Source organism: Podarcis pityusensis (assembly GCF_964106645.2).
Source record: "Podarcis pityusensis genome assembly, chromosome: 3".
NCBI lineage: Eukaryota > Metazoa > Chordata > Lepidosauria > Squamata > Lacertidae > Podarcis > Podarcis pityusensis.
Window position 1 is genome coordinate 19,255,619 of NC_138026.1, and position 20,693 is coordinate 19,276,311.

Below are 20,693 nucleotides of genomic sequence, written 5' to 3' on the forward strand. Positions count from 1 at the left end.
AAGTGATGGGGGAAATTTGCTCTGAATCTGTGGGAGCTTAAAGGTTATGTATTAATCATCGCAGCTATTTATTTATGTGGATAATTTCACATTTCTATATTTCATCTGTGTATGATTAATAAATTACAGTTTCCAGTGGGTTTTACTTTGGCCAGAATAGAAAGAAATGTATCCCCATTTCCCGCCATCACATAGCTTCTAGCTGGGAACTGTATTTCTACTACATTGCAGTTTTGCTTGTCTGGTTCATGCAACACACCATTTTGGGGTGCCACTGGGCCTGCGAGTGTGATCATGGAGTCAGCTATACAGCTGCAAATATAACATTTTAAGAGCATTATACAAATGTGGCACTAGATGGCGATGGTGTGCTTATGGCAAATTCAATATATTTTTCAAAACGTCTTTATGAAAATAATAAATTCACAGCATTTTTTAGATGTGTCTAGATTCCACCCCTATGATGCCCGCAAGATATCTGAATTTTGTAGAATCTCTCGGTGTTTGAGAGATTGTTTGCTCGTCTTGCACAGTTCCCGTCTGCACCCACCTGGACTCTCTTATACCCAACGTGCCCACTTATCTATGCCCACAACTGTATATAACACCAGTGCAGTTAGGAAGAATGTATAAAACCAGTTCAAATATGTGTTGGAAATGTAAGGAAAAAGAAGGGACTTGTTATCATATGTGGTGTGATTGTAGTGAAATTAAAAAATTATGGGAAATGATATATAATGAGTTGAAGAAAATGTTCCAATTAACATTTGTAAAAAAGCCTGAAGCATTTTTGTCAGGGATTGTAGGAAAAGACCTGCCAAGGAAATTGAAAAACATCTTCATGTATGTGACAACTGCGGCAAGAAATAGCACAAGGATGGAAGAATGAAGAAATCCCGACCAAAGAACAGTGGCAAGAGAAACTGATGGGCTATGCAGAACTGGCGAAATTGACATACAAACTATGTGATAAGGACAACTGTGACTTTAAAGAAGAATGGGGACCTTTTACAAAGTACTTAAAGAAACAACAAAATGAACTGGACTCCTTGGCAGGTTTTGAATAAACATACACAATTTTTTTTTATTGGCAACATATAGATAGATAAATTAAGGATCTTTACAATTTTATAACATGCAGAGAATAACATGTGTTAAAAAACCAGAGAGAGGAGCTGAGGGAAATTGGGGGGCGGGGGGGAGGAGTTTTTTTTCTTTTGGGGGGAGGGGAAAAAAGGGGGAAATGAGGATGATATGTTTTTGATAAATTGTTATGTTGAAATTCCTAATAAAAAATATTCAAAAAAACCAAAACCTATGCCCACAATTCATTGGCTGACAATAGACACTGTCACATCTAAACCATGTTGTGGTCCTGCCTCTTTTTATGCTCTTTAGATGTAGCAAGCGTTTCGTGCAATGCCATGCTCCCGTGGCAGCCATTTTGTGACTGATGCCATGCTCCCGTGGCAGCCATTTTGTGACTGACACCAACAGGTTGACCCTTTTAAAATCAGCTTCTCTAGCAGCTATTTTGCTTACTGGCACTCTGTGTTTACAGGTAGACCAGCATAGAATTATAGAGTTGGAAGGGACCCTGAGGATCATCTCGTCCAAACCCTCTGCAATGCAGGAAAATGCAGCTGTCCCATATGAGGATCAAACCTGCAGCCTTAGTGTTATCAGCACCATGCTCTAACCAACTGATATCAAATCTCAGTTCTGGTTGTATTACATGCTGTCTCCTTTTTGGAAGCTTGATTCATCGCTTAATAATTCCAGCTTTTCTTCCACTTGGGGGAAAAGATGAAAACGAAACCAAACCCTGGGATCTGTGAATGTAGGAAAGCTCCCCAAAACCTCTTTGGAGCAAGGCGGTTTGTCTTCAGCCCTGTGATTAGCACCTTTCTTGTCTGTAAATTGTCAAGCGAAGAGATACCAGGCTCTTCAAAGGCCCGGCTCAGCAGTTGCTAATGGCAGGGCTCAGGTTTCTGCTGCTGAGGAAAATAGCGGTGGGAGCGAGATGCGCTGCTGAAACTGGCATTAAGGCTCTGGCATGGTAAAGATTTGTTTACAATGAAAATTACTCCCCTCACACAGCCCAGCAGAGAGAGACCACCAGTGGAATTAGGGTTGCCTGCCTGCCCCTTCAGGAGAGGCTACCCCACGATTATTGATTACTAGTGTAGCTTCTATCATTTGCTGGAACCTCCACTCCTGACGGCGAGGTGTTATTTTCATTTCACGTCCTTCTGTGTTGTTAGCAATCTCCTCTGTCATCTGTACGACAGTCTTAAAGATCTTCTTCCGCAGGAATCATTGTGTTTGGAATGTCCACATTGAACCCCACGGTTCCACACGCAACTCCTCCCCGTGCTTCAAGGGCAAGGCTTAAACAAAACGGGAAGGGGAACTGAAATCAGAAAGTCATGCAGCACTAGATGGCATCGTAGGGCAAGACTTTGTGTGCATGGAATTCACGTTGCACAAATGCAGCCAGAATACATGGGTGGGGCCCTCAGCAATCCTGCTGAAGCAACAGATGAAAGGGGAAGGGATATGGGTGCTCCTGCTGCTGTTAGGACTCTTGCGATTATTTGCCTGAACTTCCTGGTCTTTGTTGAGCATCAGGAAGACCAAGGAAAGGCAGCCCAAGAATCCTGGCTGCAACAGTAGGCGGATCCACTAGGTCAAAGACTGAGGTTATATATAGGTGGGTAAGCAATAGAAACCAGTCAAGAACTCCTTCCTAACAGCAAAGAGATCCAGGCTACTCAGCAGAGAAGATAGGAGACCCTGCTTTTAGTCAACAGGGAAAGTTGATTTTCATCAAGACAGGGCTGAAATCAGCACAGGCAGCTGCCGAGTCTGAGTGTCTGAGCAAAATCCACCTGCTCTCCATCCCCAGTGGGTTAGCTAGATCCAGAAACTACCACCATGTCAGATTTCCCCAAATGACAGAGCATTGTCCTAGGGTCATTGTGATGACGACCATTGTAGGTGAGGGGACACCGAACAAAGCTTTCCCCTTAAACCTGGAACTTGTTCTGCTGTAAGAAATACCTTCTTTCAATCCAAGTTCAATTATTTGTTTGGCATTAATTTCAGTTCAAAGAAGCATAATTTGATGTGAAAAAGAATTATTTATGAGAGGGATTTTGGAGATCCTGCTTGCTACAAATTCGATTAGTTACACAAGCCAATGCACATCCTGATCTGAGTCATGGACACAAAAGACCTATTTCAGGGGTCGGCAAAGTTTTTGTGGCTTGGGCCGGTTCATGGTCCCACAGACACCGCAGTGGGCCACAGACGCTATTTCCGGCTCTCCTTCTGGCGCGGAAGAGGCGTGTGCAGCTTCCCATTGGCTGCAGGAGCTTCCTGCAGCCAATGGGAAGCCAGCCAGCATCGCGGAATGTGGTCCCCGCTCTGCTCTGCGCCGGTTTAGCGCAGTGCATGGGAGCCGACTGAGCAGGCTGCGGGGGTCCATGGGCCCATTTTAAACAAACCGCATGGGCAGCTTGTAGCCCATGGGCCTTAGATTGCCAACCCCTGACCTATTTCATACATCCCCCCCCCCCGAATCCCTGTTAATAATTGAACATGAAGCTCTGCAACAACCGTGTTGACCATGTCACCACTCTTACACTTAGGTGAGAAGAATCTTTGCCACGCCCCAACTTCCCTCAAAGGAGACTCGGGGGGTGGTTTACCCTGGGGAGGGGTTGAGGAAGCTTTGTCTGCAGAGCTGCAGAGGTGCCCGGCTATTTAAGTTGGCACCTGCCTAAACTCATCACAGTTATACTCTGCACAACTGCATCCCTTCATTTGGAGCATGGACTTTTCTAGCTGCCTGTTGGAAGGGATTAGTAGGATTAGCGGGGTGGGGGAGCTCTGATAGGCCTTTGAGACCCTCTTTATTCTCCTGCTCAATACTAGTGGTGTAGCGTGGGTTGTCAGCCTCTGAGGCCGCGCAGAGGGCACATTGAACTGCCTAACGGTGTCTGCATCACCCAGGAGATTGCATGGAGAAGCCATTTTCAATGGAGCCCAGCGACAGAAGCACGCAGCCGTATTGAGGTGTTTAAATTTTGCTCCCCTAACAATTTTGCGCCTGGGGTGACTGCCCCAGTGACCCCACCCCCTCCTGCTACTTCCCTGTTCCATACTGTTGAGAGTATTGTTGGAGTGGTGTTTTTTATATTGGTTCAATGGGCTATTGAGTCCAGTCAGAAATGTAAAATATGAGATCTATTTTAAACTTGAGGCATTATAAGGTTAAGGACACTTGTGATTTCCTAGTGCCAGCTTGGCTTGGGGACCCTGGGGTGGGGAGATTTAGGTTTAATAGGGTGAATGCTAAACTGGCAGGACTACATCATTCTTGTCAAGTCATACACTGAAGGTCCTTGAGGCAAGGAGGACAGTTTACTCTCAATCCTTTGGGTCCATAGACATGCCCAGGAGTAGGGAAGGGAATCTTTCCTCTTGCCATAGCAAAATTCCTCCTCAGTCTATATTTTGACTGGCTTTGTCCCTTGGATTTATTTTGCAGGTCCTCCATGTTACATTTTTAATAAATACAGCCTTTTCTCCATATTATGTGTTGCGAGTCTTTTTTGTGGATGTGTTGGCAATAAAGGACTTTCCAATGTGCTTCCTTTTTGAGTGTTTTATTGGACTGTACCATACAGGATGGAGGCTATTTTGTTTGTGTGATGTGCAGTTATCTGCAAAGTGCCTGAGAAATGAAAAGTAATGCGCCTTTGAGCAATGCAATCATTAGTGGACGATAATAGGTTATGAGAATGTGTCCTGCTGACCTTACAATTGCTTCTTAAAAATTAACATGATCGTATTGATCTACAATTGTCTTTTAGTAATGTTGCTTAAAATACATATTGTTCTGCAGCAAATTGCAAGAAAGAATAAATGTGGAAATCATGCTTCAGTGCCCTTCATTGCAATAAATCTATATTGATGAAAGAATGAATACAGCTTAATCCCCCGGGTCTATCGCAAAGTCTAGACAAGATGAATCAAATACAATAATAGCACATTCCAGGAAAGGGATGTAGCTATCTGCATTTCTTATGCATTCTCCAAACTAATGTAGTCAAATCTTTCATAAATGGTTTCTAAGGGCTGTGCTGGATTCATTCACTTGGTTTGCTTTATTTTAATATGAGCAGGATTTATTTTTTCTGACTTACTTTTGCTTGGCCCTCCAGTGCATTGAATCCAGACTTTGCTGATGATGATGTGATGTGTGGAGTCCTGCTCAGAAGATGCTCTCAGTGGCAGAAGGGGGAGGAGTCTATTTTTGTCAAAAGCGCCTTCCCTTTTCAGCCCTTCTATCTTCTGAAAATCAGGCGGGGTCAGGGGGGGACCTTTAGCACAGTGTGTGTGTGCGGGGAAGCAGGGGAATCAGCAAGAATCACACAGGTGGGATTGCTCTGGGATCAAAAGCCTTTTGTGAATCACAGGAGCTTTGCCATTTCTGGAAGGTTAAATTTCACTCTAGTCCATTGGATGTTCTCTGTAAACACTAGCCTGGAATGCGTCAAGTAGCTACAGTTCAATGCTGATGATTTAGAATAAATGCATATGCATAGCATGCCTATTATATATATATATATATATATATATATATATATATATATATATGTCTTTATGGTATCTGTGATATACAGTAATACCTCTGTAAACGTCCACCCCGTCAACCGTCCATTCTGGCGAACGACCGCGGCAAACCCAGAAGTACTGGAACAGGTTACTTCCAGGTTTGCTGCTCGCGCATGCACAGAAGTGCAAACTGTTAAGTTGTGGGTAGACATAGCAGACGACACAGCGATTCTTCCAAAGCAGCTCTTTATTTGTAAGCTGGAACAGAACTGACTGAGGAGCTCAGTCAGCCTGCTTATATAAAGCCCCAGAACAATGTAACTGTTGCCATTTTCTAAAACTATCCAATCACTGAACGTCACTTTCGATCCTTCATTTGCATACAAACTATCCAATCACTGAACATCACTTTCGATCCTTCATTTGCATAACTATCCACAGTATCCCCCTGCTGGCCCAGGGTGAGAACTTCAGTACATAACACAAACCACTCCTTATGTGTGCACAGAGCAGCGCTTTTTCGAGCGTCCCTTTTGTTGAGCGTCCGGGGCTCCAGAACGGATCTCAGACTCAAAACAAGGTACCACTGTAATATGATACAGTTCTCCAAGGAAACAACAACAACAACAAACAACAACAACAACAATAAACCTTTGCATTCACTACTGAAGAAGCTGCACCTCAAAAAACACAGCCACCCTGAAAACAAGTTCATTCTCTCTCTCTCTCTCTCTCTCTCTCTCTCTCTCTCTCACACACACACACACACACCCACCCACACCCACACACCCACACCCACACCACTGCTAAAATGCCCCTCCTAAAGTTGCCTATGCCAAACAGAACAACAGATTGTGGAGGGCATTTTTACTCAGTTTTACACAATGTCATTCTCTGTAATGGAGCTCAGCTGGCATGCAACAATCAAGGAACAAAACTGTGGGGATGCACATTGCAGTCAGGCAAAGGTGCTGTACTCCTCAACTGAACACCTCTTTGGTCGTCAAGTCAGTCCCCTTTCTACGTGCCATCTCTGTCTATGTTAATTAAAAAACCAGATCTGCCATCATCACGTTTGCAGGACCTTCTCATTCACAGCACGTGCTTGCCTGAAGCCATGGCCCTCCTCCCGAAATGAGGAATATACTACCAAGGGAGACCTATGTATCCTTTTCAGCATAAAGAGATCGAATGAGCAAATGATCAATGCTAGAAAGATTTCCTCTAGTGTGGTGCTTTGTTCCTTTAATACTCTTGACAACAAAAATATGTGTTCTTATGTGTGCGACTTTTCCTGCTCCTCCATGAATATGTTCTTTAGCAGCAGAATCTGCCCCTTGGCAAGCCTAGCATGGGGCATCTTCGAAACGAGCCCTGGTAGGGATGGCAAACTGTGCCAGACCAGAAGAGCCCCGTAGGCATTGCAGAAACAAAAATCGATGCAAGAAACAGCTTCATCCTCTGGAGGGTAAGGAAAACACAGCCTCAGTCTTTGGAATTTATCCTCTTTCCTTCTACTTTGAGGGAAATGAAAAGAACAAGGGCAAAGTGGTCTGCAAATGGCTAGGAGGCTTTTTCTCTCCCCCCCCCCCCCACTCCCAGGTCCAAAAAGAACAACCTGAGATGCTTTGGTTATAAAGATTATAGGACAAATCCTCAGGGCAGACAATAAATCTGGAAACCACACCTAAAATAGCACACCCTGGATGCTGAATCTCTCTCTTGTCTCTTTCTCTTTCTTTAAATAATCTGAGATTTAGCTGTAGCTCATTAAACTTTTGTGTAAATATTCTATAGAGAGCGCTAGGCTGCATAATGGCTCCTTTCATTCAAAGGACAGATTCTACCCCGAGTTTTCAGCAGTAAAGTATAAAGCTTCATTCTTTTTCATATTTGGTGATGGTTCATGTTTCTAATACAGTGGTACCTCTGGTTAAGAACTTAATTAGTTTACGAGGTCTGTTCTTAAACTGAAACTGTTCTTAACCTGAGGTACCACTTTAGCTAATGGGGCCTCCCGCTGCCACCATGCCGCCGCCACGCAATTTCTGTTCTCATCCTGAAGCAAACTTCTTAACCCGAGGTACTATTTCTAAGTTAGCAGAGTCTGTAACCTGAAACGTCTGTAACCTGAAACGTCTGTAACCCGAGGTACCACTGCACTGACCATGATTCTAGATGGTGACTGACTCCAGTTACTCAGTAAGCTTCATGGACAACTGGGCATTTGAACCTGGGTCTCTGGCCTCAGTCCAACTCTCTAGCCACCATACCACACTGGTTTTCTGCAGGGTCAGTTAAGTTCCCATGCAGGGAAGGAGAACCTTTTCTCCCGAGGACTGTGTTACTTTGGGGATAATCTTTCAAGGAACCACTTGCCCATGGGGTGGAGGGACAGATCCAAAAGTGTGCAGATTTTCCAACATTACTTAATTGCACAGCATGCTTCCCCCCCCTCTCCAAATCTCTCTTTCAAACACACAGAGATAATACAGCGGTACCTCGGGTTAAGAACTTAATTTGTTCTGGAGGTCCGTTCTGAACCTGAAACTGTTCTTAACCTGAAGCACCACTTTAGCTAATGGGGCCTCCCGCTGCTGCCGCGCTGCCGGAGCACAATTTCTGTTCTCATCCTAAAGCAAAGTTCTTAACCTGAAGCACTATTTCTGGGTTAGCGGAGTCTGTAATCTGAAGCGTATGTAACCTGAAGGGTCTGCAATCTGAGGTACCACTGTACACAGAAATGCGCACACACATGATAAGGAAGAAGAATACATTCCCAGAAGGATTCTGCAGAGGGCAAGAGGGGGCACCCGTCTCCCAGAGGGCTATAAGTTGGCAACCACTGTTCCTGTGGAATTGTGGGACCTCTTTGAGATTGTGGATGCACACACTATGTGGTACATCTTATCTCTCTTCAATAAAAACAGAAGAAATTACCCTATATTAAGTGATAAGCCAACTCCTAGGAGCTGAGGTCCCTTGGCCCCCCAATAAAATATTTGAGGGGGCTGCCCCCCAATTTTATGCAAAACAACAACAAACCTATGATTACGTGAAACATACTCAATAAACACACAAGACGTAACAGGCTGTACTTTTGAATAAATAAGATATACTATTCATTGTATCAAATTGTAGATCTCAGCAGAAGTCTCATAAAGTTCAATGAAGAAAGCAGAAGACCCAGTGGATCAGTTCATTCTATATTCCGTTCATGCATAAGGTCCATACATGTATAAGTGTCTATTCCACCTGTCTGTTCATAGAGTCCAATAATCCACATGAAGGGTTGTTACAGTTCAAAAGAATCCTTTCACAGAGTCTAAGACAAGGATTTCTGGAATATTAGCCTTGTTTCGCCATCCTAGGCTTCATCGTAGTACAGGCTCTAGGTAATGCAAATAAATACAATATTGTAATCTCACACATTTTTCAGCAAAAATAATATTTGGTGGTGGTTCATTTTTCTAGTGCTGACGATGATTCTATGGGCATTGCCCTTCAGATGGTGTGTGTCTGCCATGCCATGTCATGTGATGGATTATGTGGGGTGGGGCTTACCTGCCCCCCCATTTTATTCCAGTTGGCACCCCTGCCAACTCAAACTTTGCATGCAATCTTGGACACCAGCCATTTTCTTTCCAGCTGCAGGTAAGGGAGGGAACAGAGAATTGCTATCAACCTTTCCGAAACATACTTTTAGACTTGATAAGGAAATGTGGGTTTAAGAATACTCCTTTTTCTTCTTTTAGTATTTTCGCTGTCTCTCGGAGCCATCCTAAATATCAGAATTATGCTGAATCTCTCGCCAGTGATTGCTAGGGGTTTTTGTACGTGTTGCGTATGTGTGTTATGATCTATTGGAGGAGTAGCCTGCCAAAATTGGATCAGGGAAGCAGACTTGCAATTGTGAGCTATCAAAGCTGTGTGGCCTTGTTAAACTGCACAGTTTGCAGAAAATACAAAATGGAAAGAAAAATGCCCTCGGCTATTTCTAAGTCGTAACTGCTCAAAAATAGAGGTTAAGGCTTTTTAAAAGTTTGTCAGTTTGAGATCTGAGACGGGTTGATGTATCTGTAATGAAAGCAAAGAAAAAAGATTTTGGGGGAGTGGCAAGAATAACAGAGGCGTTGCTTGCTGCTGAAACACAAATCCATATTAAAGACTTTATTTACTCATCCCAGGGAACCTATGAAGCACAGTTCTAACACCTGCACTGAACTACTGTAGGATACTGTTTTCCTGGACATATCCTCTTTTGGGGGGCCAGCAGACCCATTCAGGATGATTTTTGCATTTTACATGAATTGTCAGGGTTTGGGTTTAGGGAAGCTTTTAATGTTTAATAGGTTATTGTATTTTAGTGTTATGTTGGAATCCACCCAGAGTGGCGGGGGAAACCCAGCTAGATGGGCGTGGTGTAATAAATTATTATTATTATTATTATTATTATTATTATTATTATTATTATTATTATATTTATCATTATTATTATGGGGGGGGGGGCTGTTCTAGGGCCGCACTTGGCCATGAGATATTTCTGGCAGCCGCCAGGCCTTGCACAGTCCTCCTGGGGCCACTATAGGTTTTGTGTTGTCTCTGGTGACCGCCAGGCTTGGGATGGCCATCCCGGGTGTCCCAAATGTGTCCGGGTTTTTGCTCTTCGGAATATGTCATCCCTAACTACATTTATGTGGAACCTTTGGGAGAGGCCATGACAATGAAGCTGGTACAAAAGCAATATAAATTTGTGGTGCAGAGACAGGCCGAGAGAGAGAGAGGACACAATCCATTGAAGGTTAGGCATGATAGAATTGTTACCATCACACAGGACTTCCCCTGTGAAAACTGCTTCTGCGTGGTTTGGTCTGCATTTCAAAGGGATGGGCAAATGCTGGATTGCTTGTTACCCCACATGCAAATTTTATGCCTCCCTTTGAATCAATAAGCTCCATATCCAGAATTTAGGCAGTCAGTATGGAAACATAGAATGCCAGCCTAGTACAAGGAAAGTAATTTTTAGAAGTCTTCTATTAAGTGAGTTAGTGGAGAAGGGACAGAGCTGGCCAGTGGAATGTCAGGAGGGGCAGAGAAACCCATCCTTCCACTCAGTAGTGTAGGATGGGGGGGGGCGTAGGGCCGGGGCCATGGGTGAAGATTTTGGGGGTGTGTGAATCAGGTGCCCCCGAATGTGCCTGGCTGAGTCCCCCCCCCCATCAGCTGATGGGTGTTGGGTGAGCTTAGAGGATATTCTTCACCCTCCGCAACCTGCCGGGCTCCCACCCACCAGCTGATGAGTGAACCCCCGTGTACTGGGTGGGGGAAGGGCACAGAGGGTGAAGAGCCCTTTCACACCCTGGTTGCTGGTGTGCAAGGTCCACCTGGCAGTGACAGAGCATAGAGGGTGCTCTTCACCCTCTTCACCCTGATCCCACCAGGCAGCGGCAAGGGTTGGGGTAGCATGCTCCATCCCCGCTTTGGGGGGAGCGTTGTCCCAGGCATTTGCAGAGAGTGCTATGTCCCTGCCTCCACTGCTTGGCCATTTACTCACCTTGCATTGAAATACAGTGGTACCTCAGGTTACAGATGCTTCAGGTTACAGACGCTTCAGATTACAGACTCCGCTACCCCAGAAATAGTACCTCGGGTTAAGAACTTTGCTTCAGGATGAGAACAGAAATCACACGGCGGTGGCGTGGCGGCAGCGGGAGGCCCCATTAGCTAAAGTGGTGCTTCAGGTTAAGAACAGTTTCAAGTTAAGAACGGACCTCCAGAACGAATTAAGTTCTTAACCCGAGGTACCACTGTATATGCACCTGCCTGCTTAAAATTCCTTGCTGCCTATGGCCACAAGTACAACCAGTGCTAACAAACTTGAAGGTATAGCAGTATTTCTTCCTGCACCCAACCCTTTTGTAAACTGCAGTGGGTAGATAGCTTGCTGGTTGGGGCAACAGTGCAATTGTGTGTGATAGATATAGATATAGATATAGATATAGATATAGATATAGATATAGATATAGATATAGATATAGATATAGATATAGATATAGATGATATAGATAGAGATAGAGATAGATATATGTGTTTCTATACATGCTTCACTTTTCTGGATCACAGCAACAACTTACAGTTCCATTAGCAAAAGTGCCATTATATATAATGAGGACAATGTTATCATGCTTTACCTGTGCTATGAATTAACTGTAACATCATCTTATAGTAGGCTAGCTGTACATCAACATATTTTAAAATCCAATTTATTTTTGAGCGCACACACTGCTGGCTTGCTGCTTTACATTATATTGCTCTTCAACAAATAATTTGAGACTTGACAGCGTAATTGTTTCTAGAACATTTTGGGATATTATAGTTCATCAAAACTGCATCTTCTTTCCCTTTTTTATGACTTTGCCGACTGACTCCTCAAAGAGGAAATATTCAAGATACGGTTACCAGACTCCCAGAACTCATGGCAAGAACCTTTTTATTAGTACAAAAGGTTGCTGATAGGAAGCAAGTGCCATCACATTGAAACCTTTCGCTGCAATGAAGGAATACACTCCAATCGAAAAGTGCACATTTTGAAAGATACATGTGTTTCAGTTTCCTTGTGGTTTTAGGAAGTGTGGGTTAGATAGTTCCACATTAAAGTGCAAACCAAGTCAAACTGATTTGCTATCCCCAAGCATCTTGAAAGAAACAGCAGTTTTTGGAATGGAGATAGCTAGAGACTCTCCTCAAAAATTGGTAACTCAATGGTCAGCAGGAGGGTGGCTGCAAAAAACACACCAGAACAAGGAAAATCTACAATGTCCAAAAATTTAGGAATGCTCTTTCTAGTAAGCATCCCTTGGGTTTAGCATATGCACCATCCAGAAAGGTTGCCAACAACCATTTAATTTTCAAATCATCTGGTTGACCTTCTAAGGTAGATCTGAAAAGGGGAGATCAGTTTAACTCTGGGGGAATCATACAATGGGCAATATAAAATATAACACACCAGATCCTCAATAGACCCTGATCCACAAATGCAAAGGCACTCTTTTACAGATATGTTAGTATATCTCCCAGCCAGGTATTCAATAGGCATTATTTGGAATCTGAGACGGGTGAAAGAATGTCAGAAAGGGGGAAGGTTTACTGCCTGGTAGGAGTAAATACTGCCTGCCTCCACTTTACGCACTACTTGTACACACTACATGAATATTTGGAAATAATGGATAATGTATGACTAAGTCATACATCCACTGAAATCAGTGAAATTAAGAAGGGATGGGAGGACCTGTCAATGTTGGTTCTCTGGGTTTTTCTAGTTCTCCACATTTCTGCAGTGATTTGTGGTTACAAGAACATTCCCACGAAAACTCTTCCAACATTTTTGCGTGAATTTCTACCAATAAACACATTTTTGCAAGCAATTTCTCCTAATATAATAATGCCTTTTGTGTGTTATTGTAGCTAATAGGTTCATTTGTATGCTCAGTTCTATCTGAAATATTCACTGTCTTTGGAGAACAGCATTGTCAGATGAGTGCAAATTTCAAAGGATGACTGTGTTTCACTTCTCATATTGTTTCAGAAAGTGCAAATTTGACATGCTGCACTTTAAACGTGAGCTGAATCAAATCCCCCCCCCCAACCCTAGACTTAAGCAACTTGATTTTAAGGGGCCCACTCTGAGTAAGACTTAGTTGGCTAGCACCCAATCAACAGTAGATATTCTGGGTGCGTGGGGAACCACCACCATCATTTTTATTTGTACGCCGCCTTTCCACAGTTAAAAACAATGCTCAAGGCAGCTTATAACATGACAAGATTTATATAATTACAAAAGTCATAAACAGTAAATAAACCACATCAAAAAAATACACAACCAAATGGAAAACAATTTCCACATAAATCAAAATCTAAAACTAAGAATACAGCATTAGTATCACAGTTTAAAAATGACATAGGTAAAAAATAACAGTAATTAAACAAAAACAAAAATGGAGCCCTCCTTGTTTGGCGGCGGCAGCAGTGGCAGTCCTTTGTGGAGCCTGACAGGCCCCGCCCTAGGCCAGGTGGTGAGCGGCAGGACAGGGGCCTTCAGGTGCTCGGCAGGGGAGTCGTCCTCTCATGTTCCCATCGTGTGTATTCCAGTAGACTTGTCTTGCTTTCCTAACTGGTTTCTTGCTTTCCTAATTGGTTGTCTTGCTTTCCTAACTGATTGTCATTCCTACCTTGATTGCCCTGTTTGTCACTCAGGAATACTGGAACCAAAAATGTTCATTGTTCATGGCATCAAGAGAGCAAAGGAAGGGGAACACTGCAGATGACGTGGGGTCCAGAGGGTGGAGGACTCCAACGAAGAATAGGGTTAGCAGGAGAGATCCTGAGGTAGCTCCAAAACAAAGATAAAACTCCATTAGCAGCTCAGGACATTGGAGGATGTAGCAGACAGTTCACAGGCCCCAGGAGAAGGAGACACAGAATCAGAGGTGGCCCCATCTCTGCAGACATGGTAGGCTGTTTCCTCCAAGGGAGCCAAAACCAAGAGGTCCAGTGTCTGGCACTTCTCACCATTTGAGATAGTGGGGAGTGTGCATCAGTCTCGTATACGAACGGCATACACGGCCATCATGTTTTCTAGTCATTGCTTCCAAGCCTGAAAAATGACTTGATTTGGGTGGCTCTCAGGATTTTGTGAGATCCTTACCCACAACTTGGTTAAAAAATAATAGCAACAGTCCTATTGATGTTTTCCCTTCCCTTCCATTTGCAAGTTTTATTTGCAAATAACAGTGAATAGTGGCAACAGTTCCTTTATACAGAATCAAATATTTCATCTCCCCATGTCGTCTCTGTTACCCGTATTGGTAAAGAGTAAGAAAGTAACACTGAAAGGAGAAAATTGGAAAGGAAGATTAGAACAAAAGAGAGAGGGGAAAGAAGGCTGTAGTGACTGACTTTAAAGTTGCAATATTCCTCAGACTTGCAATACAAGTCCATTGAAATATTTGCTGTCACGCATTATATGTACCATTATCTCCCCCTTAAACAAAACCTAGGACATTGTATAATTTCCAGGAGCATCCAAGATGTCGTTACAACAATGTCTATTTCTTTTTATGCTTGCAATGTTAATGAAAGTGGGTAAAGAGACAGTATCCTAGCCTATTCTGGAAACAGCAGGGAGTTTGAACTATTTCTCCTTCAGCTCATTCCCCAAGGCAGCAGTTTTTAATATTTTTGATCATATGTGTGAATTGAAAAGCACAGTCTAACCTTTGGAGAAGACACCTACAGAGCATTGGCAAGAGCTGTGCATATTTTCGACACAAACACAGAGCTCCCTGTCTCATTTTATAATGCAGCATAAAGTAGAACTGTTTGATTAAGCAACTCCCCCCCCCCGCCCCAATTATGTATGTGTTCCAGTCCAGGATTAAAAAAGAAATCAGTCATGCTGAAAGTCTATTGGAAATCAATGGGGCAAGTTAGTTGTGACTTACAGAAGTACTATGGATTGCAATGGGGCTTCAGTGTGACTAAGGTTCGGTGGATATTGGAACATTAAAAACAATATCTATCTATCATCTATCTATCATCTATCTATCTATCTATCTATCTATCTATCTATCTATCATCTATCTATCTATCTATATCTATCTATCTACAGTGGTACCTCAGGTTACATACGCTTCAGGTTACAGACTCCGCTAACCCAGAAATAGTGCTTCAGGTTAAGAACTTTGCTTCAGGATAAGAACAGAAATTGTGCTCCGGCGGCGCGGTGGCAGCAGGAGGCCCATTAGCTAAAGTGGTGCTTCAGGTTAAGAACAGTTTCAGGTTAAGAACGGACCTCCGGAATGAATTAAGTACTTAACCTGAGGTACTACTCTATCTATCATCTATCTATCTATCTATCTATCTATCTATCTATCTATCTATCATCTATCTATCTATCTATCTATCTATCATCTATCTATCTATCTATCTATCTATCAATCTATCTATCTATCTATCATCTATTTATCTGTCTATCATCTATCTATCTATCTATCTATCTATCTATCTATCTATCATCTATCTATCATCTATCTCTACAGTATCTCTCATCTCTCATCTCTCTCTCTCTCTCTCTCTCTCTCTCTCTCTCTCTCTCTCTCCAGCTACTGTTCCATCCATCCATCTCTACAACTCATATATCTATTTCCCCACAAACTCTGAATGGTGCTAACAAGACAAGAGAGGAAAGCAAGGCAATTACTTTCAGAGCACAGAGCCATCTCCTGTACTCATCCTTCTCTCTGTTGCCTCCAACTTTGGGCTGGCTTTAGGTTTGTGGAGGGCTTGGGCAATGTAGCTTCTGGTGGCCTAGCCTCTGTTGGTGGACTCCCTTGGGCTTACTCGGCAGCCCAGGGAGCAACCCCACAAGAACCAATGGTTGGCAACTGGAGTCTCAATGCATGTTGATGTCCCATTGTGTCCCTAAGTGCTGTAGCAGAGGCACTGTGGGAAATTTGTTATGGCAGCTGACCGAATCTGCAAATAGAAAACTAGGCTAGATTTTTGTGTGTGTGAGGGAGTGTGTAGCAGGGTAGGGCAGCTGTCAGCTGTGTGTTCTGCTGATATGATTGCACCCCAGCAGTTGCCCAAGGGTGCCAGGTCCTAACGCCAGGCCTATTGGCACAGACAGGAAGGGGTGTGATCTGGGCAGCTCCAGCAAGCATATGCAGTTTATTGGACAACACTCCATTAGACCTCCAGCTCCTTTCGGGAGCAGTGTTTTGATAAGTTATTGTAAACTGTCCTGGACATTTCAAATTGAAGGGCAGCATAGAGATGTGTTTCAAATAAGCCAACCAGATAGTGTAGTTTAGCTGTGGAGAGATTGAGGATGTTAGGTAAAGAGCAATGATGGTTCAAGGTAGATGGGAGGGACTAGAGCATTGTTCCAAACCAAGTATAACTGCCCTGTGTCTCAAATTGGGCCATACCAAATTCATATAAATGGCTGCCGTGGTGCAAGTAAGCAAGGTCTCATTGGGCAACCAGGGTGCAAATTCTAACCAGGCAGATACCCCAACCCAAACTTGGGGGTGCCATAGTCAATCCTTCCCTCAGGCCCCTTATGGGCCTCCCATACTATGTTGATCATGCCCAATGCCATTTCTGCCCTAATGCAAACAATGTTCTTCAATGATAATTTCTCTGAGGGAAAGATGAAAAAAACGCAGACAAGTGGCAATCAGGTTGAGAGGAAAAGTAAATTTCTGGTCCCTGTCAACCTGTGACTCAGAATTGCTCAGTGAAAGCTCTAAACCAAGGGTGGGCGGGCAGGAAACTCTTGAGGCAAAATGGCCTTGAGCTCTGTCTATCAATCTATTGTTCCATCCATCCATCTCTACCACTTCAATATCCATTTCTCCACCAGCTCTGAATGGTGCTAATAGGACAAGAGAGGGAAGAAAGGCAATTTTTTATCAGAGTACAGAGCCACCTCATTTCCTGTACTTGTTGCTAATACAGTGGTACCATGGGTTAAGAACTTAATTCGTTCTGGAGGTCCGTTCTTAACCTGAAACTGTTCTTAACCTGAAGCACCACTTTAGCTAATGGGGCCTCCCGCTGCTGCTGGGCCCCCAATGTGTGATTTCTGTTCTCATCCTGAAGCAAAGTTCTTAACCCGAGGTACTATTTCTGGGTTAGTGGAGTGTGTAACCTGAAGTTTATGTAACCTGAAGCGTATGTAACCCGAGGTACCACTGTATAGGCTTCCCCCTCCTCTTGGCAAGGGCTCATGGGACAGCTTTTTCCTGTGAGCCCATTGCATGGACAAGATATTGGGCAAAACCTTGTCCACTATTTTGCTGCAATCTATGGGTCACAGTGCTGCCAGGCATATATTGGGAGTAGAACAAGGCTTACACGATCAAAAACACATGCCACCCTTGGGTGCCTCACAATTGCCCTGAGAATAAGATGGTGAAATGGAAGCCTCTGTCACAGTGGGAGGAAAAACTTTCAAGCAATTAAGGGACAGATTTTGGCACAGGACTAAATACAACTCAGAAGGTTCTCAAATATACTTCAGTAATGTCCTTGGGAATGATATAATTCAGGATCTACCAGAAGAACCTAGCAGAAGCTGGGTGTTGCATTGAAAAGACAATGCATTCTCTCTTGTTTAGAGTCCATTTCAAATGGTAAGAGCACACATAAAAAATATTTATGTGAGAAAGGAGGCAAAACAGTTCAGAGTCAGGCCAGAATATATTAACTGTCTGCATAGGGCTTCAGTGAAGCCTGGAATTATTTGTTTTACTTAAATATATGAGTTAATGTGCTTTAAGTGATTTACTCCCAATTATCCTACCAATGAATATCTGTAAGGGGCCCGCTCAAATGATATCATTTTATTTTGCAATTAAAAATACTCTCCAAATGCATCTTTTTTTTAATGTGAATAATTTCCATGCAGCTATTGAAATTGGAAGCTGCCAGTATTTTACTAAGCACTTACCATACACTGCTGCTTTCTCTTGCTAGATAAAATATTCTAACTAATGGATATTTGTTTACTATAGTGTGTTAATTTGCACAGAAGATAGATCAACAGCAATGGATTTAGTGTAGGACCATGCAGTACTATAAAAGGATAAGCATGAGTCTTGTGGCACCTTAAAGACTAGCCAATTGATTATGGTGTAAACTATGGCAGACTAGAGTCCACTTTCCACTCTAGTCTACAGAAGTTTAAGCCATAATAATTTCAGTACTGCTCTGACGTGTGCGAATTAACACATTGCAGTAAGCAAATATTCATTAGTTGGACTATTTTATTCTACCTAAGTTTTTTGGTTTTTTGCTTTGTAGACTTACATGGTTACCCCTCGGGAAATTACTGTACAAAGAGACTCTACTAGATGGATTATGGCAGATCCTTTCCCCCCATTATTATTTTTTTGGAAAATAATATCTAGAACAAATAAAATCAAAAAGACAAAAAGGAAAGGAAAGGAGAAATAACAAGAAAAGATAGAGAAAGCGTAAAGAGAAGAAGGGAGGAAGTGGAGAGGTAAGGAACATTGAGACTAACACCAGTAATAATCATAATAAAGCATAAGATTATATATATCTTGCCCACCATCATAATTATACCTTAATTCTCTATCTACATACAAAGTAGCGAGCCTTCCTAGCTCTTACCTCCCTCAGCCTCACACTTTGAGGAAAGCTCACTCCAGATGTATCAGATACATGGAAGATTAATCTTATTCTTATTCTTGCTGTTGTTTAAAGCACCATTTTAGATTTCAGAAGGAAGCAGGATTATTATTATTAATAATAATAATAATAATAATAATAATAATAATTATTTATTATTTGTACCCCGCCCATCTGGCTGGGTTTCCCCAGCCACTCTGGGCGGCTTCCATAGAAACCAAAATTACAGTAAAATATTACAGATTAAAAACTTCCCTGAACAGGGCTGCCTTAAGATGTCTTCTAAATGTCAGGTAGTTATTTATCGAGGTAGTTAATTACCTACTTTTCGCCCTGTAGTCACAGACAGGAATTGATGGAAGTCCTTGTTCAAATTAATTTGGTCCGGGGAACATCTTTGGAATTTTGGAAAGCTCATGTTGTAGTCCATTATTTCCCAGTGTCCTGGAATTTAAAGGAGGGTCAGATCAGCTAGACTCTGTTCCCTTTATTAGTGGCTAAGTGATGGGATTTACAACACAGGAAGAACTGGACAGCTTCCTCAGTAGCTTATTGGCTGGAGGACCTTTCAGTCATTGTAGGAAATTAAAAGGCTGCCAGAACTTCCCCCTTCCCTTATTTATTATTTTCGGTAGACTGGCATTACAAATTGAAAAAAACTTTATGGATGTTTTCTTTTTTCCTATGGTCAGCATGTTTATTCCTCTTCTCTTTATGAAAAATAAAAACAAAAACCAATGAAATATGCATAGATTACCCACACCCACAAAAAGAAACGGCACTGGAGAAACAAAGATTCATAAGAAAAAAGAGGTGGACACTATGGAAGTAAAGAACTATAGGCCAATCTCATTATTAAATAATGATTATAAGCTATTTGCAGACATAATGGCGGAAAGATTAAAGAAGGTCTTGATTAATAGAATTCATGGTGATCAAACAGGATTTCTCCCAGGGAGACAATTACGGGATAATGTAAGGAATTTGATTGACATTATTGAATACTTGGACATGAAAATAGACAGAAAAGCCGCACTGGTTTTCATAGATGCCGAAAAGGCATTTGACAATGTTTCCTGGAACTTCCTAAAGAAGGTTTTGGAAAGGATGGGAATTGGCGAAAAATTTAGAAGAGGCATAGAAGCAATATACAAAGAACAGAAAGCAAAGCTGGTGATAAATAATAATACAACAGAATATTTTAACATTTATAAAGGGACCAGACAAGGTTGCCCCCTGTCCCCCTTATTATTTATCATAATTTTGGAAGTACTTAATAAGAGACTGAGGGAGGCAACAGAAGTGAAAGGAATTAGAGTAGGAAAGAAGGAATTCAAAATTAAAGCCTTTGCCGACGATATTGTTCTGACTTTGGAAGATCCACAAGATAGTGTAAAAGAAGCATTACAAAAAATTGAGGAATTTGGAGAGGTGGCAGGTTTTAAGGTAAATAAGAATAAAACTAAAATGCTGGTTAAAAATCTAACTAAGGAAGAAACGAAAGATCTAGAACAAAAAGTGGAAATCATGGTGGTGAAAAAAGTGAAATATTTGGGAGTGTGGATCACGGCAAAAAACATAAACCTATACAAAGATAATTATGAAGTTACATGGAAAAAAATAAAGAAAGATTTGGAAATATGGGGGAGGATGAAATTTTCCTTTTTAGGGAGGATAGCAGTGGTTAAAATGAATGTTTTGCCGAGGATGTTGTTTCTATTTCAAACTCTTCCAGTTATTAAAGGTTTAAAACAATGTAAAGAATGGCAGAGAACCCTGATGAAATTCATCTGGCAGGGGAAAAGACCAAGGATTAAAATGAAAATACTAACTGATAAAAAGGAAAGAGG